The following is a 27,895-nucleotide window of genomic DNA, read 5'->3' on the forward strand; positions in this document are numbered from 1 at the left end:
CTTCAACAAAGTAAGAACTTACTGTTTCCTGTGAATACTACAGTTACTGCTTGTTTCCTGCTTACTAGTTCTGACACGATTCAGATGATTAGATAGCCATGAAGCATTATCTGGTTGCTAAATAACAGTGGGGAAAGCATATATAATACTTACAGACATTTGCAAAAGGACATTTAAAGGGAGCCAAAGTGTCTGATTTGGAGAGGGCTTCTTTGTACTCTTGGTTCACGGGAACCGCAACCAAGAAGCCACGCCTACTCAGGGCAATGGCCTGATGTGTTTTTAGATGAGCATTTGAGTAGTTCAGAACACAAAGTGAAAGCACATTCCTGCAAGGTGAGAATGACCTTGTCCAGACCCAAAGAGGAACCCACTCCCATCAGTCTCCCCCAGAAGACTACAGGAGAAGTTTTGGCGATCGTCATTGACATCAATTGCCTTGTATCTGTAAGGAAGTTACTTAGGTCTCTAAGATTTCATCACCTCATCTGTAAACTGAGGATAATAAATACATCTCAAAAGGATTACTGTGTGGGATTAAGTGAAATGGTGTGTCTGTATTCAAGTCAGAAGACACATAGATGACCATCAAAAAAGTAGTAGCACTATACAAGTATGAATCAAGACCAGTGACAAACCCTTTCCTACCTTCCCCAAGTCATCCTTTCGCCTCTCCAAATTCCTATGGAAGGAGATAAAACTGCTTCCGTTAAACAAATGAATAAATGTTTTCATTATCAGATACCTGGACAACTAGCTCTCAACCCTTGGGTTCACGTATATTACTTAGGTTTTATGTTGTTTTGTTTTGTTTTAATTCTGGATTAATTGATCTGAGACAGAGCCTTGGTATAAGATATTCTTATTTTTTATTTGCGAGGCAGAGAGACAGAGCTCCTTTCTACTGGCTAACTCCCAGATGCCCAACAACAGCCCACCAGGCTAAATTCCTACTCCATGAGATATATTTAACAAGCCCCCCAGTGTTTCAATGTGCACCCAAGTTAAGAACCAATGACTTCAACTACAGATCAGTCTTTTCCCGATTCAGTGTTCTCCAACTCCATCTGTTCTGTACCAGTTCCAATAATCTTCCCAATGATCAAATCTGACTTTGCCGTTCCCTTTCTAAAAATGCAGTTTCCTTTCCTTGTCGCAACGATGGAGGATTCCAAGGCTGGCCTAAGCTCAGCAGGAAAGAGTGCCATTTGTGCCAGATTGGGGACATCTGCCATGAAGCTAGGAAGGAGGGAGCTCCGGGAGTTGCCATTCCCAACATGAAGAAGAAAGCCAGCTTTAACATGATGTAAATGACGTGCACGGCTACTTCTCTAGCTGCATTTCCTGTCTGTGAGCCAGAAGCTCTATCTACAAACAACTTGTTTTCTTACTTTTCCTCCCGAGCCTGAATCCTGAACCCCGTGAGTTCTCACGCTGCTCCCCCTTCCCTGGAATGACCTTGCCTTTCTGTCCTCCAGGTTGAATGTCTCCCTTTCTGTGAAGATTCCCAACTGTTCTGAATATACTTAGTCTCTCTCTCTACCTCTGAGCTGCACAGCGCTTCCCCCGTCTGTACAGCTGATTGGATCATGCCGTATGGGGATTTACTCTATGTTTACATGCTCAGCTCCCCTAGCAAACGCTGTCCATCACGGATGCTCAGGAAACATTGGCTGAATGAATGAGTGAACAAATGAATGGACTCCTTTGCTCCAGATACTACTGCTTACTCATCTTTGTCTCCCCGTGCCCAAGAAGGAACCAATGCATAGTAGGAGTTCAGGGGGATCTTCTGAGTGACTGAATCCGTGCCTACAGGCCCTGCTCCCGGCCATATGGCACAGAAAGCTGGGCTCATTCTGAGTCACAAATCACAATCTGCCCGAAAACTTCCATCTGGAGAGCCCGCTCCCCACTATAGCTTTCCCTTTCAGTCTTCAGGCTGGTTTTGTTCCTTATTCAACAGGAAATAATTGAATGCTAGCACTGACTCAAAAATAACTCGGGAAGCTATAAAAATTGTAAAAGGCCTATTAGTGATACTGCACAGGATGCTTTATGGCAGCCCTGTAGAGGGCCGTGCCTCCAGCTTGCAGGGTTTCTTTATGCAGTGATGATACACATGCTCTCTCTCTCTCTCTCTCAAGTGTATTTGTTTATTTGAAAGGCAGAGAGCAAGCAAGTACTCCTCTTCACTGTTTCATCCCCACTTCCCCCAAAAAGCCTGCAACAGCCATGACTGAGGCAGCCTGAAACCAGGAGCCAAGAACTCAATCCAGGTCTCCCACATGGGGTAGAGACCTGAGTGTTTTAGCCATTACCTGTCACCTGCCGGGATATGCATTAGCAGGAATCTGGAATTAGGAACAGAACCCGAACTTGAACCCAGGCGTGCTGATGCGGGATGCAGGCATCCAAATGGCATCCGCCTGTGCTTATCTATGTAGCCAAGATGCCCACCAACCCTCGTGTCTACAGGTTAGCCTTACTGATTGCTCAGTGCGGCAAAACCATCAGCTGCCTGTGTGGCGTACATGAAAAGGAAAGCCCAGAGTAGTTCAGGCTTTGCCCAATCACTTAATGTTGTGCAGAAGAAATGTGGCATTCCCCCTTCATCACCAGTCGCACCTGAAACAGTGTTGTCTTCTCCAGGTTCACTGAGGGTGCGATCCTGCCCCCCAAAGAATTCCCGTATACACAGGACAATACTCAGAGTCACAAAGAGTTAAGTTCCCTCCATTCCTTGTGATTTACTCATTTACATCGGCATCGCTACAGCGCAGAAACTATTTTGGCTCTATGCATAAGTGGAATATCTAATATAGAATTACATTATAATGAAATATGCATTAATGCAAGCCTCATAAAGTGCTTTTCATGATCTGCAGGCATCCAAAAGCTTAAAATGCATATCATCTTATTTTAGTCATTGCTCCAAGGATGATACATCAGGTTAATATGCTTAATTAAAAGTCACATTTGAAACCGTCAAAGGGACAGTGAATTCACTACTGACAGTTGATGAAACACAGGGAAGCATTGTGGAAACAAGACAATGGGATATGTCACTGCTATTAAGCGCCAAAGGAAGTTTTTTTTTATGATTTTCAGGAAACAGCATGTATTTGACACCCAGGAAAAATGCAAGTTACCATGCCCTAAAATATTTGCTGTTAGTAATAATTTTTCAGTTAAAGAGATAGTCTCAAAATAATATCGGAACCACTGGACTGCTTATTTTTAAATGCAGATGAGTGAGAAAGATAGCTCTAGGCTCCATGCATTTCACAGCTCGGATCTGATTAGATGAGCGCCGGACGGTGGCCTCAGGACTCACAGGAGAGTGCCTTTCCGTTTCTCGTGCAGCTTGTTGCCCCTGATGTTGAACGTGAGGTTTGAAGCCCATGAAGTCAAGTCCATTCCCACCTCTTGGAGCTGCATGTGAACTCAAACAGCTGAGCCCCTGCCTCCAATGGTCAGGCCCCAGGCAGCTCCTCCCCACCCTTGGTCTCCTCCACCCAACGTCAAAGCCTGGCAGGGGTCACAGCCAGGCCAAGCTCCACTTTTCCACGAACTGCGCTGCCAGCAGTTTTTCAGGATTTCGAAGACTCCTTCTCAGGATTTCCTCATTTACCCTTCCTCCTCTATCATGGAGAAAAACACACAGGTCAGGAACCGGGCGCGCAGCCAGGCCTGCAGGGAGGAAAGGTGCTGGCGAGACGCTGAGACGCAAGGGAGCGCCGGTGTGGGGCCGCAGCAGGCAGCCGCCGGGCCCCGCCACGGTGAAGCTGCAGTCCCTGAGCAGGGGAGGGATCCGCTGGGCTGACCTGGCGCTCTGTGAGCCAGACGGGTGCGATGTGGCCCTGGAAGTCACGAAGGCACAGGTGTCCCCGCGCCCGCGGCGAGAGGCTGGTGCAGCCGGTGAGCCCCGCCGCAGCAGCAGCAGCGTCCTTACCTCTCCCCTCTTGCCAGGCACTTGGTGTTGTTTTGCTAATCAGCTATTTCAAAGTTCAAATCTACAGAGACCCTATGCACCCAGTGCAGCGGAGAAATTCCAGTCCGGGTTCCACATCTTTTACACTGTGGCTGTTGGGCTCGTCTTGGCGCTAGGCAGCACCCTGTTCTACCCTGCTCTCAGATTCTCTTCTCTTTGTCTTTACTCAGCCATGGACTGGGCTGCTGTCTCCTGTACCATCCCCAGAGGAATGGCTTCCCAGATCTGTAAGGCTACCCCTAGAAGAACCCCACCACCACCATGTTGTCTGTATGCAGGATTTATGGTGGGCATTGTGCACCTGTGTGTTGTCTGGGGTACTGCTGTGCTGTGCTGTGACTTAACACAGCCTGTCGAGTGGTTGGAGTTTTGAAAGGGGTCCCTTGACTTGTGACCCTTTCAGAACCACTTGGAAAGGTCAAGTGGATAGAAGGGTCAGGGTCCACAGCAGACAATGAGTTATCTCTTTGACCTGATCCTTAAATGGATGGAACATGGTCAAGCAAAAATCGATAGCAGAATATCAAATAGCACAAAACATTCAGATTGCAGACAGGCCAGATAAGCATTGCCAAAGAAAACCCCAGGTGCTGCCCCAACAATCCATACAAATACTGTGTGGCAAGGATGGGGATCAAGCTGATGAAGGACAACCTGTTTGTCTTGTGACAGCGGAAGACATCTTATAACAGAAACAGGAGCGGACTCGGTACAGTGTGTGACGCCTAAGAAAATTCAAGCGAATGACCACGTCAGGAGTGACAGAAATCCCTTCCAGCTGGAGACTGGAGGTTCTGATAAAAGAGATCCGGTTACGCTGGGCTTTGCCTGTGTCCAACTTGATCAGAGGCATCCAGATGTCAGTGCCGCGTCAGCCCCTCATTACCACGGAGGAAGAAGTTCACCTGCCTCGCCATGGCTCACTGCTGCTGTATTTTCCAGCACTTCCCACTAATTCCATGAGACAATCTTTGATATCATCAAAGATGTGAGAACCAAAGTGATTAGAAACCACTTTCAATTTTTGCAATTAATAGACTTCCCTTTTTAGAGCAGTTTTACAGCAAAATGGAGCAGAAAGTGCAGCATTGCAGTGTATTCCATCTCTACAGTTTCCCCTCTTGTTAACATGTGGCATGAGTGTGGTGCATTTGTTACAACTGATGGCCAGTCCTGATACAGTATTAGATACATGATCATTAACTAAAGTCTGTAGTTTATACTGGAGTTCCTCTTCCTATGGTGCATTCTATAGGTTTTGACAAATGTATAAGACATGTATCTACCATTACAATCGTATATATCATAGTTTATTTTTTAAAAGATAGCTCGGATTCTGACTTCTAGAGATGGAGCTATTCTTGATTGGAGCACAGGTAGTCAGGGAAAGTAGATTGCACTTGTGCATACAGTAGAACCGTCCATAGCAAAAAAAAAAAAAAAAAAAAAAAAAAAAAAAAAAATCCCAGCCAGTTGATAGACCTGGCAAGCTGGAAGCAAGGAGCTCATTACAACCTTTCTTTCTTAGAAAATCTAATCCAAGCTCACAACTTCCCTGGAACATGGAACTTGGGGGTTGGATTAGTTAGTGATCAAAGAGTTTAGAGTGGCTTTGGGAGAACTGGCATTGCTTCTCATAAAAATTACTGCATGGACTTGATTTTTGCCCCCTGGATAGCCTGGGAAATCCACAGCTACTACCACATTCCTGAAAAGTGTGAGCACATGCTCACTGAGATGTTGAGACCAGAATTCACTGTCAATCCTAAGTGATATTCAGAGTCCGACCCCAAGTATTCTGAGCAAGAAGGATGTTAAGGACTATTTCCTTGGCTCCGGTAGATGGCCATGGGTGGAAGAAGCAAGACTAGCAAAGGGAGGAGGGAAATATTTCTGAGTTCAAATGATAGGAAACAAAAGAAATACAGCACAAGACATGGAATCAATCTACAGTGTTAATAAGAAGAGATAGACAAAGTCAGTGACAAAGGCCATGCCTCCTTTTCCTCTTGAATTGAAATTCCCGTGGTTCTATGTGATACATGCAAAGGGACTCCTCCTTTTTGTGCTGTTTGGACCAACTTCTAAGAGGATTTTTCTCCTTTTTTTCTACACTTAAGAGGAAAATTCTGTTAAATTCATTCATCCCTGCTCTACCCCACCCCAGAAGAATACTTTTATAGACTTTTTTTCTTTAATGGTGAGAGATACTTACTTTTTTTAAGAAAGGAAGTTCTCCCCTCACCTAGATTTATCAGTTTCCATTTTCAGACAGTCTTGACTTCCTTCCTCTTTCTTTCCTGTCTGAAACAGCCTCTACATGTGAGGTCCATGCACATTCTGGAGGGATACGTTTCCAGCCGACTCCTGGGCTCTCAGAATACCTGCAAGGATGTGTGTGTGCTTTTCAAATTGGAATTATCCAAAGAAGACTCATTTTAGAATGTGTGTATTCTGTCTACGGACACATTCAAGGACATGGTTACTGCCACGGAAAAATTTGCTTGGTTTCACTGTAAGATATACAAGTGACCTTTAGTGTGTACACTTCTAAGAATCATGAGCACTTGGCAGGAAATAATGGGCCTCTCACAGAGAGGTTCATGTGACCACAGATTTTAAGCGTACAAAGATACAACACTTAATTGATTCCACAAACATTTATTTAGTGCCTACTAAGTGCCAGATACTTTGCTAGGTCATGGAGATAGAAGTAATGACCCCTGTTATTATGCAGTTGGCCATCTAACAATTTTTTTATTGAGAGGTGGGGAGGAGTGGACTGTCAGTTTCAGTGTGATCATTATTTGCCATAATAGAGACTAACCATGGGGTGGGGTGGGGTGGGGAGCCGCATTAGAAAAGAGAGCTACGGAAGGGCTTTCTTGAATTGAAAATAAGAAGGGGGCAACCTCCTGAGAAGCCTACGGAAGGGTGTCTAGGCAGAAGGAACAGCGTGTGCAACAGCCTGGAGGAGAAAGAGTTCAGTGCATCTAAGAAACAGAAAGAAGGTCCGTGTGGCTGCACAGGGATGAGAGAGGGAGTGAGCAGGGAGGCTGAGTGGAAAACAGTAAGGCAGACACACCCTACAGGTCTGCAGGCCAGCTGAGGAGAAGAGATTTCATTCTAAGTGAACTAGGCATCTGGTAAAGGGTTTTAAGCAGAAGAATGTGAGCTAACTTCTTTAGAGATCACTGTGGTTGTTGTGTGGAGAGTTGTAGGAAAGCAGAGCTTAGCACTTGGGAGAACACGTAGGAAGCTATTGCACTCGTGCAGATGGGAGACAATGGTGGCCTGGATTGTGGTGTCTGGAAATCCAGGCTAGAGGTGGAACCCCGGACTTCCAGTGCATTAGGTGTGGGGAATGGGATAAGGAAAAGGAGAAATCAAGACTACTTTACCATGTTGCCAGCTGCAGCGACTGTGTGCATGGCAATGTGAATGGGGTCAGGGAGGACTCCAGAACTCAGTGTGAGTCATGTGAAGTTTGGGATTGGTGAATGGACACAATGAGCAGCCAACCCGATACATGAGCTCATGCTATATATTATGAGAGTTGTTAATCCATTGCTATTCATGCCATGGATGAGATCACCTGGAGAGAGAGTGTCTGGGAGAAGGGAGAAGGTCTGAGACCCTCAAAGAGCAGCAGTATTGAGACCCAGGTAGAGAGAGCAGAGTTAACAAAAAAGATAGAGAGGGAAAAGCAGTAATTAAGATATGAGCTGGGCACATGCAGGGTCCTAAGTACCGGGTCAGAGAGCAGGTAGAGGAGAGTGTATGTGATGCCAGGAGCACCGAGGGACACAGAAAGGTCCTTTAGAGTGGTCAATACAGAGGTCCTTGGTGACCTTGACAAGCACAGTTCACTGGAGTGGCAGAAGCAAAAGCCAGAGAATAAAAAAGAGGGAGACAGCAAGCACAAATTAACTCTTGAGTGTTGTTGAGCTCTAAAGAGAAGCTAAGAAATGCAGCAGAACGTGGGGCAGAGTTAAAGATGGGAGTGACTGTTTGAATATATTGGTTTAGGAAGTTTGTATCAGGACGCTAGAGGGGAGAAAGGCAGGACAAGTCATTTCAGGAATGGAAAAGCCAGTCTATAAAAACACACTGTGGTCATCCAGCAAGGTGGGAACTCACTGCAGGTTTGTTTCCACAACCTCGTTGAGTAATAATTTTCTCCAACACTATCCAGAGAAGGGATCATTTTCCCTTCCTGTAGAGGAACTCATTTAACTTGCCAGAAAATGAATCCCTGTCCAGGCACTAATACCTAGTAGCTTCAGAAATGCCCACTAGGACTAGATGCTGCCTGTGAAATGAAGCCCAAATGCCACACAGGACGTTGGAGTAAGGAATGCGTGAAAGAGGCGTGGACAGGAATTTCCTTTTCTTCTTCCCATTCTTATTGAAATATTCATTTCTCCAGTAACTGGGCCCAAAGATATTCAACACCTCCTTTCACTGCACATCCAAGATTTGCATATTTGTCTTTCCATTATTGCTAGCCACTTTTTATTGAATTTTCTATGAATATTCACATAGAGCTGAAGACATAAATCTCTCACTGAGCAGTTGCATGCATGACGAGAAAAACCAATACCAAGTTTAGATTAGAGCTTCAATCATAAATAGATACAAACCATACGTTAAACCAGAGCACAGTATGATACCTAAGTGTTTGTTGAGGGCATGTCCATACCTGGCAGAATGTGAAGAAGCAATGATTGACACACACTCCTCTGTGTTGGCCCTGAGCTGATCTTACGGGCAGTGGCCAAGTCTGCAGGACCCACAGATAAATGATAAAGAACCAAGAAAGAGTCTGTAGCTGTCCCTTTGGAGGCTGCTACTGACAGTACTGACCAGCATGGGGTCTGAAGCTCTGAAATCCCCACAGCTCCAAGGATCCCATCCTTCGGATTGGTCAAGTCCCTCTAGGAGTGTCTGTGATACTCAGCCAAGTGTTCCTGCCCACAACGTCCTCACCCTTAGTGAAGACAAAGGAGCCTTATGGACTGATTTGTACATGTGGTGTAGAAAGCAGAACCATGACCCTGGGAACCTGTAGTCAGATGCGGCTTGTCCTGCAAAACCACACTGTCGGGGAGAGCAGGGTGACAGTGTCCTTCCCACAAGGAGCACCTGGTTGCATCACTCAAGGGTCTTCAGAGAAACAGAACCAACAAGAGAGGAGGGGAAGGGGAAGGGGAAATTGTTTCTGTGCAGCAGTTCCTTAGGGTTATCCTAACCAAGCACCTGTGCAAGCCTAACAGAAATCTCTCCCCTCGGCGTTCCCAAGGCTGAGGTTTGTAGTGAAGGCGTCAGCAGGGCCGCACTCCCCCGGGAGCTCTAAGGAAGAATCTTCCCTGGTCTCTCCTAGCATGTGTGGGTTGCAGCAATTCTTGGCATTCCTGGACTGGCAAATGTGTTGCTCTAATATCTGCCTTTGTCTCCCCCCGCATCCTCCCCTGCGTGTCTGTGTCTCTAGGTACAAGTTTTGCCCTTCTTATAAAGACGTGACATATTTGATTGAGGACCCACCTTAATCCCGTATAACCTTAGCTTAACTGGATTGCATCTGCAAAGACTGTTTCCAAATAAGGTCACGTTCACAGGCGTTGGGGTTAGGACTTGACATACCTTTTGGGGGAATGTGGTTCAGCCCACAATGCAGAAGATTCAGAAATATCCTCTTCTGAACAGGAATTTGTCGTCGATGGAGTGGTAGTGTACAGAAGACAGAGAGTAATTCTGCCAGTCAGTATTTGTTGAGCAGCCACCTTGTACAGGGTCAATCCAAGGCACTGAGGGCACCATCGTGACTAAGAATGGACAAAGTGCCTGCCCTCAGGAAGCCCGAGGTGCAGTGGAGAGACAGACTGTGAACAAACACAAGCAAAACAGCTTTAGAGGGTGGGGATAACTGTCACCCGTGCTGCTGGCAGGAGACCAATCTGAGTGATCTCCAACAAGCAAATAATGCATCCGTACCTGGATCTCAAAGCAGTGGACGGGGGTGACAGCACAGCCCCTGCAACAAGTCAGGGATGCAAAGGGACAGCCAAGAATACCACCCCCATTTCAGAGTCAGGAAAATAGGAACACAGAACAGAAGGTGTTTCCCCCTAGGTCTTCCACTCTCCCAGCCACCATTTTGCGCTGATAGCCTGGGAGATGTTAAGAGATGCTTAAGAGTCCAATTTCAGAAAAAATTGTCACTGCTCCATCACCTCCCCACATAGCCCTCCCCTGGTGTGTCTACCTGTTAGAGATCTGTGACTTCCCACAGACTGCGAATGTCAGCCAGGGAATGCACAAATATGGTACTACACTGGGAGTTGTACCCCCTTGGCTGAACTCCAGAGGCGATTTCCAGAGATACATTTCCTGCTAAGCAAATCTCCTTCTACTGAGAGACAAGTGCAGAAGGAAGGCCCCATCCCATCAGGTAGAGAGGTGCCGCTGCCCTGCCAAGCATCCTCTTCTCCTAAGGGACTTGACTTCTCAGAAACAGTGAGCTTTTACAGTAGGTAGAGCTCGGATCTTCAAAGCCCTTGACAAGCATCCACTAATTAAACAGCCCCACATCCTGTGGGCCTGTACCTCTCATTAACTACCATGTGCAGGCAGGGAAACATGAAACAACACCGCAGGGGGAAATCCGTGCAGCCTCTCTGTACTCTGCCCAGGGCCTACCTTGAGGGCCATCGTCCCTCCGAGTTGGTATTGAGGGAGTTTGTCTGTCCATGCAGGTACCAGGGGCAAAGTTATAGACCTAGTCCCTGGTCATTGATCAGGTTGGCAATGAATGAGCTCCCATTTTTTTAAGTGCTAATCCAAGAGGCCAAATCAGTGCCATTTCTATTGTCTTTACAAAGTCTGTGGTTGAGGTTTCATTTTTTTCTCTTTTTTTTTTTTTTTTTAGCTTCACACGTATTTATTACAAGAAGTCAATGTTATTTATTGTGAGAACTAGAGGTCAGTATAAGAGACTTTCCCAAAAAACTAGGGCTGGCAACAATGACATCAGAAGATAAACCCAACCTTACTTGACCAGCTCCTTTATTTAGCGTGGTCACGCTCTGTGCCTCCTCTGTTACCTTTCCACTTTCCTTGCCTTCTTGCAAGAATTCCTCTTACAAGGCCAAACTCAAGCCCATCTCTCCCCAAAAGACTTCAATTCACATTAGCATCTCTCATCTCTGACTTCCTTTGTCTGGTCTCTGTCCCATGCAACTAGTATTAGGGCCCCAGGCGACCTCTGCTCTTGTGTAGACAGGAGATCCTTCACCTTACCGTCAGGCAGGTAACTGAATTCAGTACTGAGGCTGAGTACTGACCAGGAGTGGCAACCGAGACCCACCCTATGTCGGGGAGAACAGGAAGGGCGGGAGGTGGGGGGGGCACGATGACTCCAGCAAGCCTAAGAGTCTATGACCCACAAGTTGCTTTGGTTAATTCGGGTCACTTCATGCTCTGGGCAGTTGGCAATGCCATTTTTGCTGACTAATTGTGAGGGCTGTATATAGCTACCGATTCTGCCTGACCGCATGGTACATCTGAACAAGCAAATCACTTTTTGCTTCTTCATGAGAAAAATGCCTCTGATAACATTTCTCTCAGGTTTTCTTCACAAGGTTCATTGCATACAGAGGCCCTCTAAGAAATATCACAGAAATCCCTGCTTCTCTTTCTTATTTTACACATGGCATGAATAATCACTTGTTCCTAGTGTGCTTTATTTTCATCTTCCTTTTCAAATAGTCCAGGCTTTATTTGTTGGAAGAAGGGTAAAATGCACTTAAGAGCATTTCTTAGTCAATGGTGAAACAACTGGAGGTATGGCTTTGGTTGTAGGTTGTCTGAGAAATAATAAAAAGGAAAAGAAGACTATGCATCCACATTCAGCCCCGCTGCTGGTGGTTGTACAATCTTCTAGAAATCCCATTGGGTGGCAAAGCTCTGTAAAGAGATTGGGATGCTGGGAGAAGGAAAGAAATGGAACATAGAACACTTCAAATCTTCAAAATAAATAATAAAACTTGCACACACTGCTTGCTTGCTTTAGAAGAAAATCGATGACTGCTTACCCCAGTGGGCAGATGGCCCACATCTTGGGGAAAGAAAAAAGTAGTGGGAAGTGTAACTCACCCACTCTCATCTGTCACCTCCTCTCACGACCTCACACCTCCTGTCACCTCCTCTCACGACCTCACACCTCCTGGAGCAGGAGGATGAAGAGGAACACGATTGGGGAAAGTCTTCTAATTTCAGTAACCCTGAGCCATCCAGCCCCGAAGGCAGCAGAAGTTCTTTTTAGCTCTGGGCTCCTGGGAGCTGTCACCATGCTCTACAGGAGCAGTGGCCTCCTTGGGCAGGAGCCTGAATCCGCAGAGGGCTGCCCCAGCCACACTGACTAAGCTCTGTTTTCTAGACAGGCCTGATGTCTGGCCAGACAGAGGGAGCTGGCTATTCCTGCCTCATTTCTTGTCCCCTTTAGAGGCAGATAATGAGTGCCTTTAATCACGAAGGGGTCTACACTAGGTTGGCTATTTGAGGAGAGATCATTTGTTTTTTCTTGGAAGGGGTCTGCAGTAGAGATTAATCTGTGTTTGTGATAATGGTTAACGATTATTAAGTGCTGGCTGCATTTCAGGCCTATTCCTGGCACTTCACAAATACTGGCTTGTTTAATCCTCCCCCCAGCCCCAGCTAGGATCAGTAGCTTCTCGGAAGAATGAAGTGCAATAACTTACAAAACGTATTAAGCGCTCAATCTGACTTTGCTCTTCGTAGTGTCACCATACCAGACTTCTCTTTGCCTTCCCAGGTGTGTCCATTCCCAGCGGGGTACATTTCCCCACTGCCCTGTATTAGTTCCATACTGGTTGGTGAAGGTTTATCAAGTGTCCAGAGTCAGAGGAAGAGGGATGAGCACAGTGTGTGGGGAGGTTCATGAGCAGAGAGCGGTGCAGGATCCTGACATCTGGATGTCTGGATGTTGCCTCTGCCTGATATGGAACTAACAAGGTATTTATTTTCCCAATGTCACCATGGTTTGTTAGTATCTTTGTATTCTTTTTTTTTTTTTTTTTTTTTTTTTTGACAGGCAGAGTGGACAGTGAGAGAGAGAGACAGAGAGAAAGGTCTTCCTTTTGCCGTTGGTTCACCCTCCAATGGCCGCCGCGGCCGGCGCGCTGCGGCCGGCGCACCACGCTGATCCGATGGCAGGAGCCAGGAGCCAGGAGCCAGGTGCTTTTCCTGGTCTCCCATGGGGTGCAGGGCCCAAGCACCTGGGCCATCCTCCACTGCACTCCCTGGCCACAGCAGAGGGCTGGCCTGGAAGAGGGGCAACCGGGACAGAATCCGGCGCCCCAACCGGGACTAGAACCCGGTGTGCCGGCGCCGCAAGGCGGAGGATTAGCCTAGTGAGCCGCGGCGCCGGACTAGTATCTTTGTATTCTTAAAAGCACTTTCTGCCAGCGCCGTGGCTCACTAGGCTAATCCTCTGCCTTGCGGTGCTAGCACACCAGGTTCTAGTCCCAGTCGGGGCGCCGGATTCTGTCCCGGTTGCCCCTCTTCCAGGCCAGCTCTCTGCTGTGGCCCGGGAGTGCAGTGGAGGATGGCCGAAGTTCTTGGGCCCTGCACCCCAGGGAGACCGGGAGAAGCACCTGGCTCCTGCCATAGGATCGGCGCAGTGTGCCAGCCACAGCACGCCGGCCGCAGTGGCCATTGGAGGGTGAACCAATGGCAAAGGAAGACCTTTCTCTCTGTCTCTCCCTCACTGTCCACTCTGCCTGTCAAAAAAATAAAAAAAAATAAATTAAAAAAAAGCACTTCCCGGGGTAATTCTCTTCCTGCAACACTGCCTGCCTGGCACTTGGTGGTAACAAGCCCTTGTGGGAAGCCCTGCCATACAGAGGTCTTTTGTCACCAAATATGGTAGTAACTGCCAGTCCTGGCTCACGGAGCTGGCCACTCAGCTCTCAGAACACGGGGCACAAGAAGTTGATGTCTTCTTGCTTTCTGTCTCCCTCACTAGAACAAGACCAAGTCTGAGGGTAAGGACCATGTCATAATTACAGCTATATCTTCTTCCCGCAGCAAACTTGGCACGTAGTAAGTACACATCATCAATGTTGGGTAGTGCTGTGAAAAATGAACTCACACTGGCAGCACCTTTTGCCTGCGTGGCCAAATCCATGGTCTTGTGAGTGGTGGGTGCTCTTCAGTGGCTAGAGATGTGAGGACAGCTTCTGCCTAGGTGGCTTCAACGCCAAAGCCCTTCTTCCTCCTGTCTTAGCTTTGAACCCTCCAATTTCCCATCCTCAATGATGCAGCTTCAGGTAGGGAGCACCCCACCTGTCTGTTCGGAAATCCAGATGCACATCCCAGATCCCTGTAGATGGCGCTCTTACTGCCACCCCTTCCCTGTCTGCCTCCTGACTTCTTTCTGCCGGCTCCAAGTCCTTCCTGGCTGCTGTTTGAAGAGCTCGCGGCATGCAGCTGATCCTCCATTTTCCCTGGAGCTGTGCCCCATGGGATTGTGTTCGCACTGCCGTTACACAACCCATCCACGTGTTAGCGTTACCCCAGGGAAACATGAGACACTGAGCTTCTTTTAACTTTGCCCAAACGGGAATTCTTCTAATTAAAGAGAATAACGTGAAATCTAAAATCATACCAACTGGAAGTGTCACTAAATTCCCTTGAGGACGAGCAAGCCTCTATGTTTCTGTTCCTGGACCATGGTCCTATCACAGGGGGTTAAAGTCAGGAAAGTGGCTAAGTGGCATCTTCTAGTTCTTGGTGATGGGAGGTCTGGCCAGGACCTGCTGTGTGCTGAGCAGTGGAGGAAGGAGAAGCGGGCCACTGGCCTCTGTCCCATCATCGCCACGTACAGCAGCTCCCCAGACACACAGAATGCTTCCCAGAGCAGCACAGAACAGAATTCACCCGCACAGAGCGTGTTGCCATCAGAGGTCCTGGCCACCCCTCAGCTCTGTCAGGATGAGCCAACTCTATCTCTGCAAAGATCTAATTTTAGAGAGATCAGAGCTGGGTAATGTGCGCCCAGTGTAATGGGAATACAATGTGACTTCCATTAGTTAGATGGCCAGAGATGTACTACAGCTTGTCTTTGTCGGGGCCTACAGCTGACGCATTTTAAATTTAATTTATCCTCAAAAATTGATTTTCTTTATTTGATTTACTTCCCCTATCAGGCTTTCTTCTACGACTGCCCAACTGTATGGCCATTAATAACCACAGAACTCTCCGAAATTTTCTCAAGGATCACACCATGGGTTATTTGTTTCTGCAAATTGGACTCTTAACTCTCTAATGAGAACATTGTGGAAATCATGCCAAGTTGTTCTGTGTTTCACACCCAGGTGTCGAGGGGTTATGGGGAGCAGCACTGCCCACTGGCCCGCCAATACTCACTGTGCAGTGCAGTGCTAGGCGCGCTCTAAGAGTGCCAGGGGCAGCTCCGAGATCAATCACCAAGAGTGTGGCTCTCGCCCCAACGTGGAGTGGAGCTGGCCTGGATGCCTCTGTTCAGGTGGAATTTCACTCGCAGCTCTGTGGACAGCACTGGGCATCAGCGTGGGGCCAGTTACCGTGGGCAACACGCAGCCAGCCGGGGAGAATGAGGCTCTGTTCCATCTCGGTGATGCAGGCAGGCCAGCAGGGAAGCACAGGGCCAAAGGAGACCTTTTTTGGTGTCAGCTAGAGAAACTTCTTTCTCTCCACCAGTTGAGAATGATTTAGAAAGATTGGTTTCCATGGAGTTTTGTTTTAAATTCCAAGTTCATTTGTAGCGATACTTGCTAATCAATTTTAAGTGGAAACAGCTGCTCTGTGTCACTCCCACAGTCCCCCTTCCAACCCAAGAACAGTATCATTCAAACCATCCTCTCCCTGGCCCAAACCGACTTAGCATGCGCAGCGCATGGCTCTGTTAGCCCAGTTCCTGAGGGCTCTTCCCTGGGGTCTGCCCTCTGCAGGGGTGGGCAGGCCAGAGGAAGAGGAGTCAGCACAGTGTGTGGGGAGGTTCATGAGCAGAGAGGAGTGCAGGATCCTGACCTCTGATGAGAGACAGCAGTCTGTGACCTCAGCAGCCAGGAACAACATCCACATAAAATACCAATGTTTCCCCTCCCATTGGTCCATCCCAGCCGTAGTGTGCAGTTACTACGTGCAGGCAAAGTGCTGTCCTCCAAGCTGGAGATAAGAAAATGCGGACTCTACTCTCAAGCCACTCACAATGCAGTGGGGGAGACAGAGGCTTAAGAAATTGGAAGGCAGAGAGCTAAGTGCTGTGCCAGGTGGGCACAGGCACACTGGGAGCTCAGAGGGGGCGTTGCTGAGCTCCCGCTTCACCCTACACCTGCTGCTCTCCCCTGCTGTCCCCTGGAGAGGCAGCCGTGGGTGGGCGGTGTGGTCAGCTCTGGGCCTGGGCCCAGCTCCCTGAAAGCTGGTTCTGCCCTGCGTGGGATCAAGGTGGAAAGTGCCCCATTGCCCCCTGTTCTGAGCTGCAAACAGTTGCCATGAACAGCTGCCCCACTTCCAAAGCCCGCATCCCACACAGAGCCATTCCCCAGGATGGGAGGAGAGAGAGACACAAGCCGCCCGGCCTCTCTCTGGAAGGTAGAAGTGGGAGGACTCGGGCATTTCCAAAAGCTAAGAGATCAAAAGATAGTGAGTTTCACTCCTCCATTGCTCGCAGGACCTGGGTGTCTCTACATCTCTGCAACATGGTGCCAACACTTTGGAGCGTTTTGGGAGAAGTCAGGGAAAAAAGAGAATGACGGTCTGGCAGTGGAGCATGAAAACATTTAGGACCAAAAAGGCAGTGCTGGAAATCCAGTGAGGGAGAGGACATTGTTTCTGACCACGGTGACTGCAGGAAGGAGCTTAGATGACTTTTGCCAATCACCAAAAAATCAGCTGGGTGTGTTTTGTGAATTCGTGGAGCTGTGTTTCTCTGACTATAGGGGGGCAAAGACAGAAAGCCAGGGATGAGAGCTCTTGACCGTAGGGTGGAACTCTTCCCGTCTCAGGAGCCCGTCCCCTGTGGGCAGCCATGAGGTGGTATAGAGCTATGCCATCAGCAAGACTCTGAACTGCACTTCTCCCACGGACAGCAGAACCCACAGTCCATTTCCTCCACCACAAAAATGCTACAGGCAAAGCTACCTCGAAGGCCGCTCATGGGGTTAACCGCGTGGCCCATGTGAAAGTGCTTGGCGTGGTACCTGGTCCACAGTGGAAAATCCACGAACTCCATTCCTTGTTGTTGGAGTCTGAACTGTCTCAGCCTGGCTACTGCATCTTGTGTAGTAATACAGCGTCATCCAAGTCTCCCAAGAGGAGTAAGTTAGCTCTCTTGCCCAGTGGCCTGAAGAGGAGGGTATTTGGAAAGAGATGAGGTGTAGGTTTGAAGAAGAGCTGGCGCTCGGGGCAGGGAGGGTGACAGGGGAAGCCCTGTGAGTATGCAACATGAGGCGGGGATCCTCCTGGAGGCTGCCGTCTTGGTCTGAACAAGTCGAGGTGTGAGGCACTGGCAGTGTTGGGAAATAGTGACCAGCTGTGCTGTAGGAAGATGACGTGGTCACCAAGCACTGCAACACAAAGGACTCCACCTTGAACTCCACCTTGAGAGACGACCTCCCCATACTTTGGGAATGCCACCCCAGTGAACGAGTTGGCTGAAGGAAGAAAGGCGGGACACAGCCGATGACTCTGTTGAGTCCTAGCTCCCCCTCCGGCCTAAGAGCCAGTGTCCCATTTGGAAAGACCATCCCACTGACCTGGTGTGACCTCAGGCAGCTCCCCTGCTTCCCTCTTTTGGGATGGACTCAGAGAAACCAGAATGGATTTGAAAAGAGGCTCTTCCATAGCCCCGCTCAGCCTCTGAAAACAGCGAGCCCAGGCCTTCTGCCGAGGTGCTGTTGTGACCTTGAAGTCGGGGTCAACTGTTGGAACACATCTGTTTTCCCTCCAAAGTTTATTCCTGACCCTTGGAGGTGCTCTTGGTTTGACCCTGGTGGCAATGCATTTTCAAGCACGTAATGCACATACACACACTGCAGTTCTTGTTGAGCAAATGACAGAAGTAGGTTAAACCATATCCTCTGACATTGTGGGAGGGCAATTATTTTTCTGGGTTGTTTCAATTCCCTGTAACTTAAAGATATAACAGACAACATTGTCAGCATTCTGGCTCGTTCTTCTTGAAAAGAGGAGTTTCATGCTCTGTGTCTTCCTCTCTTAGACAAATAGAATGTTTCTGTCTCTCAAAAGGATCCACTCATTTAAATTTTCCCCCACTGGGTAGGTAAGCAAGCATTTTCAGACTATTTTCTAAGGCTGACCTTAGGAAGTTCTCAGAGAAACTCAACTACGGACTGGCAGGGCTCACCCTTCACTCAGTGTTTAGACTCGGTGCTTGGTACTCATGGGAGCACAAGCAGCCAGAGTAATGGGCAGAGACCAGACAGCATTCAGAAGGTAGTTTCTGTCCCCACTGCTGTCAGCCCTGTCAGATGTGCATCCTAAGGAAACTTCTTCTCCTGGCATTTTTATTTTCTATAACAAGATGTGGCATATCACCTGCTTCTAACACAACTGTGCTTGGTCCTAATCTTCCCCACGCCTGCTGTCTTGTTCCCCAAGGTAAAAGGTATAGTTACTGATCACTGAGACACCCAACCTGTCCAGGAGAGAAGTCGGCTCTTTCCTAACCTGGAAAACTTGAGTTACATGTGGCAGAGAGAGAGTTTGAACTGAAATAGAAGTCCAGGACCTAAGCCTCTTGTCTGCCAGTTAAGCTTGACTTAATTGAGCGAATCATGTTTTCCCATGCTTTAATTTCTTTGTATTGGTGGAAACACCTGCCTCACAATAAAGACTTAGAACATATGAGAGGGAGAGAAGACAGAAAGGGAGAGATGATATGATTGAAGAGTCTATAAACTCATTCAAATTGAAGATAACTGTGTGACATTTAAATGTTTTGATTCCATTTAATTTCCCAACTAACCAGAAGAGGGAAGGCAGGTACATTTATTTATTAAAGGAGAATCCTTCCAATCTCCTACCAAAGTAATGTGTCATTTCACTTCACCAGCTGTGTAAGATCTCTGCTTTCCTTATACAGAACCAAATGATCAAAATGTGGAGTATTAGGCATATTTACTTTCTGGCTCTCAGAGCTATTTCACTATCTTTTCTACTTCTGAGACATTGCTCCCTTTATTGCTAAACTGTTAACCCTCCTGTATCAGAGACAGGGGCTGGGCAGGTAAGAGGGGTTCCCTCTAGAGACAAGGCAGTCGACCGGGGGTCAATGAGTGTACAACAGACTTGCTCTTAAAGGAGAGACCACCACCTCCCACTGACTGTGTAGGGTGAGAGGCCAGTTTTGGTCTTAGCTGAACTGGCTGGGAAGGGTTCCCTGGAAATTAAGTTGTTTACACAGAGTTCTTCCCTTTGACAACCTTGGGCAACTCACTTGACCTTTGGGGGCGCCCATTTCCTGTTCTCTAAACGGAGAGGCCTGAGGACATCCGACATCCTCCCCCAGATAAACAATCCATTCTGACTCAAGGACGTGCTTAGCTCTGAAGGATTGGAGGCCCAGAATATTTTTTCTAGCACTTAAATTTTCCTTCTGATTTTCTGACCATGAAAATTCTCCGCACCTGTACTTTTGGGGGGGTTTTCAGAATTTTGTGAGCATGGAAGGAGCCCAGGACACAAACTCTACTAGATACGCCAAGTCCTTCACTGTCCCCCAGGCACACACCCCATTGTGCCCACTGCTTTTCTTAGCCCCCTGGCATCTGCGCCAACCTACCCGCACATCCTTTCCAAGGTTGGACCAAAGTTCTGCCAGGGAGTGCCTTCCTTCTACCAGGAGGGTGGGCAGGAAGCAGCAAGTCTCCATTTCTGAAACGGGTACAAACGTAGATTCCAAATCGAGATTAAAAAAAAACAAGTGTAAGACTTTCTGGTTTTGTTTAGTAAGGCCACACGCCCCCACATTTCACTCCAAGCGTCTCAGCTCTCAGGCTGGCCTGATACCAGCTGAAAAGTCATACAGTCCCAGACTTTCGTGACTTTCTTCTAGGAAGGAGATGATTGCACAGCCCTGTGGAAAAGGAAGAAAGTGCCCACTGGCAACCGTTCTTGGTTTACAAACCTCCCTCCCAGCCAGACTCAAACTTGTTAGCAAATCACAATTCCTGCGACTTCGAGCCTTTGGGCTTCCATTCTGAGCTGCTTGCGAGGTAGGAAATGGCATGTTGCCCTAGATACCAATGGATGCTGAGGGCGGCACCAAACATCCTGTCCAGTTGACTCCGGCCCCAGCATGGCAGCAGCAGAGTGTTAGATTAAACTAAGGGGAGAGCAAGCCTAAACACTGGACAGTTGCAGGCTTACTCCCAGTACGCAAGCTTCATGCAATTTTGGCTGGCTCTGTGCCAGCACAGCCCTAAATTTAAAAACAAATTACTGAGAAGGTTTGCAGGACCTGTGGCCCAGCCACTGACAGGGATGGACATGATTTAGGAAGCAACAGGATTTCCAGAGAAGAAAAGGAGCCACCCCTCACCCCAGCCCCCAACTCCCACCCTTGGGAAAAGCTCAAAAATTTCCAAGCACCAGGCAGGAACATAACCAGATGCCCCATGCAGAGGCCTCATGGGAATTCACGTGGCCCAGACCCAGGGGATGGCTGAGAACATTCTTTTCCTCTTTTCAACCTTGTCTTTTAAAGGGATGACTAGATATCCCCCGAAGACCATTTGAAATAGAGGGAAACAAGAGGTTAAGAAAATGTTCTTTTAAAGGACCATCTGCTTATGCACCCTGGAGTCCAGAAACGTGAGAAGAAAGAGTCTGGAAATCCTACACTCAGCCGGGAAGAGAGGAAACCCTTATCTGCACTAAAGAAAAACAGCAGCGAAATCATGAAACCCAGCCCAGGTCAGGTGTACAGGGCTTGAGAAAAATGGGAACATCCTTGGTAGAAATCATTGGGTGGGCCTAAACGAAAACTGTTCTCCGGCTTTTCTATTTCTTCTTCATTTTTTATGAGAAAGAATAATTGCAAAGTACAACCAGAAAGGTAACCCTTGTGTTTCCTTCAACAGAAGAGAAACCAGGTAACAGTGTAGGGCACCTGGCTTTCATCCCCACCACCTCCCATCTCGTTCTATGGCCCTAGGCAAGTCATGAAAGCTTCCCAAGCTGTACACTGCTCATACGTAAAATGGGTTGACCTTTGAATTAGAAGAACTTTAAAATAATCTTGATTCATATATTCAGGGGTGGAGGCAGACCTCCTTTGATATGAATGGAACTGGAAGTCCAAATAGCATCTCAGCAAGCCCAGAGAGGAGAAACTGCTTTCAAAAGAACATTAAGACTCTGCTCCCGTGTATAAATGTCATGGAGTTGGCCGAAACGGATTTAGAGCTGATAAGCTCTTCAGAGATTTCCTGTGATCCTCGTGTTTATAGAAGGAAAAATCTGAGCCTGGAGAAGCTGAAGTGACTCACAAAAGATCACTCAATACACCTTGGTGTCAAGGTAAAAAATAATACAGGTGTTCATCCTGAAAGAAGGGGGAAGCCAGCCTAGACCTCAGAGTCGCCTCCACATTCTAAATGTGTCCCTGGGCCGGGCACTGTACTCTGTATTGTTGAGGCTTCCAGCCTTCAACCCGTGCTTCTCCAGGGCCAGCTTCACGGCCATGAGACTGTGAAAACACAGACTGTACCATTCAGGGGCTTGAATGTTTTGTGGCCATCTTGGAATCCTTAATCATTTTTAAACAAAGACTCTACACTTTTATTTTACACCGAGCCCCCTAACTTATGTAGTTGGTCCTCATTATTTCCATTTTGTAGATGAGTCAACAGAGGCTTAGAGAAATTAAATTGCTTGCTTGTGGTCCTGGCCACTCACCAAGACAGGCAGACAGATCCACGCAGAGTCAGCGGGCAGAGTGAGGCAAGAGTCGGACACCTGCTGACCCAAAGGAGTAACTGAGTGGCTGATGCAGTGATTTCGCATGTCCTTCCGGGATTTCTTTCTTCTGATAGCCTCAGGTTGCTGGGCTCTGGAGTCTTGTGACCATGTAGGGGAAACCACCCTTCCAGTGTGCCCAAGACTGTAGGAATTCCCAAGAATCTTCTATCAGTGCTAAAATCAGGAGAGGGCTAAACAAACTGGGATGTGTTAAGCTTTTCTACTACAAAGTCACAGGTATGGGGCTGTGGAACCTCCCTAGCCCATGTCTGTTATGCTGGGCCTCATGGGCCACATAAGCTTTCTCAATGCAAGGCCCACCCAGACACCGTTGGAGTCCTTGGTCTAGGCAGAGGGCGGGGGACGGCCAACCAGGGACCAGGCAAGTGAGCCAGCAGGATCGGTTAGCAAGGCAACAGGCAGGCAATGGGTCACATTCAGAGGTCAAGTCAGATTGGAGACTTGTGGGTGCAGAACTCCAAGAACAGAAGGCAGCAGGCTGGTGCTGGGCCCCAGTGTGCAGGCACAGGGCATCTTCAGCTCACTCACTCTGTGACCTGGGCGCGTCGCTAGACCTTGCTGAGCTTAAATTTCCTGAATTGAAAAATAAGGGAAGCAATACTAACCTCCAGAGGTCATTGTCCAGATGAGAGATCACGTGTACACGGTGCACGGTTCCATATGGCCCCACTGGAAGCTTTCACTTAGCTTGATTCATTTCCATAAGCACTTCTAGCAATCTGTTAGAAGCCAGACTCTGTGAGACAGACACACCTCCTGGCTCTTGAGGGACTAATCAGTGGTGCTCTGATAAACGTTTAGCAACCAGCTATCTGGCGAAAAATAAAAAAGGAAAAACCACTTTATATATGTGCCAATTTCCATAGTATAAATACTCCCCCATCGCTGATGTCAGTCTACCAAAGTGAGGTCACTGAGTACAGAGCTGGGAAGAGTTGTCCGCAATCTCTTGGGAGCTACAGGCAGCCACACGATGAGCCACCTCTATGTTAGAAAGAAGAGACAGTGAAGCCGTCAGCCCCGCGGAAGAGGACAGAGACAGGAGACGGGTCAGTATGACTGGACAGAGAGTGGGAAAGGCCCTCCCTGCCGAAATGAGATTTCTGCTGAGACCTGAAGGGTGCACAGACCTAACGAGAGAGGAAACCATAACGAGAGAGGAGGAAGAAGGACTTGGCCGTGTTTGTGAGAGGCCTGACGCAGGGAAACAGGGCTGAGCAAGTGCAGACATCAGACAGGGCAAGGGCCACGTTCACCATGTCCCAGAGCTGAGTTTTATGCTAAGGAGACTGTGTGCATAATGCTTATCATTGAGAATCATCACTGGCTGAATTGTGGAGAGTTGTGTTGAGGCAAGGGGGCAAGTGGGGAGGTCAGGCCATGGCAGGATCCCAGGAAGATGACGCCAGTGACCTCTGCCAGGTTTTATAAACAGTGGTCCCTAGGGTATCCATGGAGCATTGGTTCCAGGACCCCATGGATACCCAAATCTTTAGCTGCTCAAGTCCCTTATATAAAATAGCACAGTACTTGCACATGCATCTTCCTATATCTGAAGGTACTTCAAAACGTTTATAAGAAGCTAGAATCAAAAGATGTTTACTTTGAAATCCTTGCATATTTTTCATAATGCATATTTTCATGAAATTTTTGAAGATCCTTCATATGCAGAGATTTCAACTTTTTTGCACCAAAATGAATGTAGCTTTTAATCCCTTTTCCACAAACGTTTTGAAGTACTCTCATACTATAAATCACAATCAAGATTATGTTTCATATTTAATACTATGTAAGTGTTATGTAAATATTTGTTATGCTGCATTGTTTAAGGACTAAAGTATATACTCAATACAGACTCAGTTTTTTTCCCAAATATTTTCAATCCACAATTGATTGAATCCAAGGATGCAGAACCCATGGATAGAGAGAGCCAACTGCACTGGTTTTGTTTTCTTTTTAAAGATTTATCTATTTGTTTGAAAGGCAGAGTTACAGAGAGAGAGGGAGAGACAGGGAGAGACAGAGAGAGACATCTTCCATATGCTGGTGCAGTTCCCAGATGATCACAATGGCTGAGGCTGGGCCAGGCCAAAACCAGGAGCCAGGAGCTTTTTCCAGGTCTCCTACGTGGATGGCAGGGGCTCAAACACTTGGGCTATCCTTCTCTACTTTTCCCAGGCCATTAGCAGGGAGCTGAATTGGAGGTGGAACAGCCAGAACACAAAACAGCATCCATATGGGATGCTGGCATTGCAGGCGGCAGCTTTACCTGCTGCACTACAATGCCAGCCCCACAATTGCACCTGCTTGTCAGATACTGATGGAACTTGTGCTGTATTCCAACCTCTAGGTTCTGGGGATTCATAAAAAACAAACAAACAAACAACAAAAAAAGCCACTAACCTAGACTTCATGAAACTTAAAGTAGAGAGGGGCCGGCACTGTGGCATAGCGGGTAAAGCCACCACCTGCAGTGCCGGCATCCCATATGGGTGCCGTTTCACGTCCTGGCTGCTCCACTTCTGATCCAGCTCTATGCTATGGCCTGGAAAATCAGTGGAAGATGGTCCAAGTCCTTGGGCCCTTACACCCACATGGAGACCCAGAGGAAGCACCTGGCTCCTGGCTTCAGATCGGCACAATTTTGGCCATTGCGGCCAACTGGGGAGTGAACCAGTGGATGGAAGACCTCTCTCTGTCTCTCCTTCCCTCTCTGTGTAACTCTGACTTTCAAATAAATACAGAAATCTTTTTAAAAAAAAAAAGAAAAGAAAAGAAACTAAAGTAGAGAAATGTTTTTAAAAATATAATAACAGTTAACTATTTAGTGCTTACAGCATGACAGGCACAATACACAACACTTTCGATGCCTCATCTCGTTTCACTATCACAACAATTCCAGGGCTCAGATTCAAACGCTATCCTTGTTTGAGAGAGGAGATGGAAAACTGGGAAGTAGGCAGGCTCATGGTACAGATTTTAGTTGCTTCCTGTGGCAGCTGGGAGGTAAGTGGGTGCTAGAGAGGGGGCAGAAGGGGACCAGGTCATCTGGAGACCCCTCAGCCTTCTACCAACAAACCCTTGCTTTCCTGTAGAGGGGACCCACCAGGGCTTCCTCCAGCCTCCCTGGCGATACCTGTCAGGTGCAGTGGAGTCTGCTCAGGGCAGGACGAGGTCAGTTGGATTGGAATAATAAGGGAAATCATGTCCACATTTGTAAGAATCTCACATTTTACGATTTTTTTAAGGAATTCCATTTTATGATTTTCAAGTCATACAACACAAAGAAAAACAATGCAATCATAATCTGATTAAATTGGTGATTAGAATTTACCACAAAAGGAAGTTTTGTTAGAGTGTTTTGTCCATTCTCAAATAAACATAAATTTGACAAATAGCGAATTTTCTTCTCCACACTCGACAGCTGAGAAACTGAGACAGGCCAGGAAAGCGGACGAGGACAGAGTTCTGTGACTCAAACCTTGTCTTTGGTGGCCCCTCTGGTCAGGGACACACTTCTTGTCATCAGTAGCCATTTATTTTTGATGGGTGATGGGCAGTTGATTTTTATGAGGGACACTAGACAGAATCAATGTTCATTAGCCAGATCTGCCAAATTTGCCAAAACATTTCCTTGAGACCTTGGCTCACCACAGTATTCATATTTCCATAGGCAGCCTCTTCCCTAGCCCTTCTCTTCCTACCATGCACTTCCCCCATCATCCTTGTCATAAGGACACGGGAACCCAGCGACTGTGGATTTTTCTAATGGCTACAATATTGCCTTTGTGACAAGTCCTCAAGTCCTTCGTGACAAGTTCAAGTCCTCAAGGTCTGGTTTCTACCACTTGGGAGCTGTGTGATTCTGGAAAATGTACTTACCTTCCCTGGGTATGCTTCTTGGGGATAAAATGGTATTGGCTGCCTTACGTGGTTGTCCAGAAGAAAAACTGAGGCCACGCATAGAGAGAGCTTGACAGTCAGGACATCCATTGCTGGAACCATCATCCTCAGAGCGGTAGCAGCAGCGGCCTAGCAGAGCGATGATGCTTCCGTGAGAGGGTGAAGAAGAGGGACAGAGGTCACCTGGAAGAACATGGTGAGAGACAGCAAAAGAAATGCCTAATGGGGCTTCCCAGAAAACTGCACCAAGCCTTGTCCCTCCCAACCTGCATCACTAGCATTTAGGATTCTTGACATAAAAGCTGTGATTTACTGAGTAAAGAAAAGGGGCACATTGGCATATTTTTCTTAATCGAAGAAATTATTAATAACTTTGCTATCTGGCCCAGGATTAGATATGAAAACATAAAAATATTATCCAAATTTATTATCCATAGACCTGGATCAATTGGTTGACCCTGAGTGGTAAAGTTAGAAGCAGAGCTGAGTAGTCACCAGCAGGAGGCGCTAGACTGCCAAAGAGTCTATGAGGGTGAAACCAAGGATAGGGATGTTCTGTGCTGGGGTTTGCAACTGGAATCAACCTTGGGAAAAATCTATGTATTAAAACTAAGCCATATAATGCCACTGGACTTAAATGTTCATAAGGCTACTGTAGAAGGAAGAGGAAGATGTTAAATCAATCTTTTAAAAACTTATTAATAGGAGATGGAATTTGAATGTCTGAAGGAACATTTTGCAAAGAGTCATTATTATTCACATTATCTTTGTTGAAAGAAACTTCAAAGAGACTCAGCCTTATCAAAAGCGATAAGAGTAATTTATCGGCTTCTCTGAAGAAAGGCCTTGGGTGTCTCATTGATGAGCCAGCCTTGGCTAGACTCTTCTCAAGTCTGTCAACTTGAAACACAGCTCTCGACCCGTGGCCTGGATGCCGCCAAGATGAAGCCAAATCTGAACGCAGCATAAACATCCTCTCTTATCCCAAAGTGGCTCTCTTGTAAAACTCCAGCAGAGTGAGGCCTCGGACGCCTCTCTCTCTTTCTCTCTCTCTCTCAGCTCACAGCACACAGTCCCCTGTTCGCTGCAATGCTCCAGGCTGTTGGAGTCAAAGGCATATCCTAGACACAGCCCGTCAGGTGGGTATCTCCCACCAGGGACTGCCAAGAGTAGCCCCATGGTTTCTGTTTTCAGGGCTCTTCCCTGTCTCTCTTCTCCCTGAGGCCATTTCCCTCGTGGTCATCTCAGCCGGATATGGGAGATGAACAGAAAAACCGTTGGAGAAATTCCGTTTTGTTGCCCTAAGCAGAGCTGGTGGAAGTTAGTGGAGGAGCGCCCTGACACTAAGGGAGTCACCATTCCAGCGGGTGACTCAGCACTGACAGGGTCCTGTGCTCCCTCAGAGGCCTGAGAAGCCTCCTCCCCCCAGCCAGCTGATGACCAGCACACATGTTTCTGGAAATCAGTGTCCATAAATGCCCATGGAGCAGGCGCTGAGCTTTCTGGAGATGAACCTGGTGTGAATGAAGTCGTTGAGTTGAGCAATGGAGGAAAGCGGCTTTTTAAAATCCCCTCTGTAAGAGACCCAGCAGGATACTTGTTCTGGCCTGAGTCGAGCCCTTTTTGACTTTTGGGGGTGGTGAGTGGGGCCCAGCAAATTTGGCAAAGAGCACCTCACAGGGGTCCTCCAGACCAGAGGGGCAGAACAAAGGAGTTGAGTTTTGGTTCCACGCATTGTAATGACCATGAAACAGGTCACTTATGAATGCCCCTCTGAAACTTCATTGGCTCTATGTAAACAGCAAAGACTAACACTACCTCTCCAAAGTAATCATTCTCCTGTGCAAGGCTCCTTGGCCCTGCCTAACACCAGGCACCTGGCCCTTAGCCTGGCCTAGTCTGACTTCCTCCCCCACCTCCTGGTCCCCACTC

At 47.5% G+C, this 27,895-nt stretch overlaps 1 protein-coding gene and 1 long non-coding RNA gene across 3 annotated transcripts in view; one reads left to right on the forward strand and one right to left on the reverse strand.

Annotated features, from left to right (window-relative positions):
* SLC9A9 (solute carrier family 9 member A9) overlaps positions 1-27,895 on the forward strand; it is a 626,265-nt gene that overhangs the window by 556,067 nt on the left and 42,303 nt on the right. The window lies entirely within an intron of this gene.
* Positions 752-27,861, reverse strand: LOC149127133 (uncharacterized). 2 transcript variants are annotated; one of them, XR_016232746.1, is made up of 6 exons: positions 25,943-27,861; positions 22,666-22,872; positions 21,977-22,181; positions 19,860-19,951; positions 9,638-9,876; positions 752-6,378 (listed from the first exon to the last, which is right to left on the reverse strand). It is a non-coding gene; the product is annotated as an uncharacterized LOC149127133 (long non-coding RNA). The 2 variants fall into 2 exon arrangements; XR_016232745.1 differs by having other exon boundaries at positions 19,860-20,153.

This window comes from Oryctolagus cuniculus, chromosome 4 (assembly GCF_051225735.1).
Source record: "Oryctolagus cuniculus isolate XC-2025 breed Fujian yellow rabbit chromosome 4, ASM5122573v1, whole genome shotgun sequence".
NCBI classification, from domain to species: Eukaryota; Metazoa; Chordata; class Mammalia; order Lagomorpha; family Leporidae; genus Oryctolagus; species Oryctolagus cuniculus.